Below are 1,275 nucleotides of genomic sequence, written 5' to 3'. Positions count from 1 at the left end.
AGCCATCCAAAAAGCAGTAATAATCATGACCTGCTAGTCTCTCTAGCATCTGGTCTATGAATGGTAAAGGAAAATGATCCTTTCTGGTGGCTGTATTGAGCCTTCTGTAGTCAATACACATGCGCCACCCTGTAACTGTTCTTGTAGGAACCAGTTCATTTTTTTCATTATGAATCACTGTCATGCCTCCCTTTTTTGGGACAACTTGAACAGGGCTCACCCAGGGGCTATCAGAAATGGGATAAATAATCCCAGCCTCTAGTAATTTGGTGACCTCTTTCTGCACCACTTCCTTCATGGCTGGATTTAGCCGCCTCTGTGGTTGAACCACTGGTTTTGCATTATCCTCCAATAGGATTTTGTGCATGCATCTAGCTGGGCTTATGCCCTTAAGGTCACCTATGGACCACCCAAGAGCTGTCTTGTGTGTCCTTAGCACTTGAATAAGTGCTTCCTCTTCCTGTGAATTTAAAGCAGAGCTTATGATCACTGGAAAGGTGTCACCTTCTCCTAGAAATGCATATTTCAAGGATTGTGGCAGTGCCTTGAGCTCTGGTTTAGGAGGTTTTTTCTCTTTTAGAAGAAAGTTCAGAGGCTCTTTCATGTCCCCTGAATCCTCCAAATCAGGCTGAACATCTTTAAAGATGTCTTCCAACTCTGATTCGAGACTCTCAGCCATGTTGATCTCTTCTACCACAGAGTCAATAAGGTCAACTTTCATGCAGTCTGTTGATTTGTCTGGATGCTGCATGGCTTTGACAGCGTTCAACTTGAACTCGTCATTGTTGACTCTCAGGGTTATTTCCCCCTGTTGGACGTCAATGAGGGATCGTCCAGTCGCTAGGAAGGATCTTCCTAGAATGAGAGTGGCACTCTTGTGCTCCTCCATTTCCAGCACAACAAAGTCAGTGGGAAAGGCGAATGGCCCAACTCTGACAATCATGTCCTCAATCACGCCTGATGGGTATTTAGTGGAACCATCAGCAAGTTGGAGACATATCCGGGTTGGTTTAACTTCATTAGTTAAGCCAAGCTTCCTGATAGTGGATGCAGGTATCAGGTTGATGCTTGCCCCAAGATCGCATAAAGCTGTCTTGGTGCAATCACCTTCTAATATGCATGGTATCAGAAAACTCCCAGGGTCTTTAAGCTTTTCAGGAAAGCTTTTCAGAATGACTGCACTGCATTCTTCAGTTAGGAGAACTCTTTCTGTTTCTCTCCACTCCTTTTTATGACTCAAGATCTCTTTCATGAACTTGGCATAAGAAGGTATTT

The sequence above is a fragment of the Arachis hypogaea genome, chromosome 14 (assembly GCF_003086295.3).
Source record: "Arachis hypogaea cultivar Tifrunner chromosome 14, arahy.Tifrunner.gnm2.J5K5, whole genome shotgun sequence".
Lineage (NCBI taxonomy): Eukaryota > Viridiplantae > Streptophyta > Magnoliopsida > Fabales > Fabaceae > Arachis > Arachis hypogaea.
Note: the sequence above shows the minus strand (reverse complement) of the source record.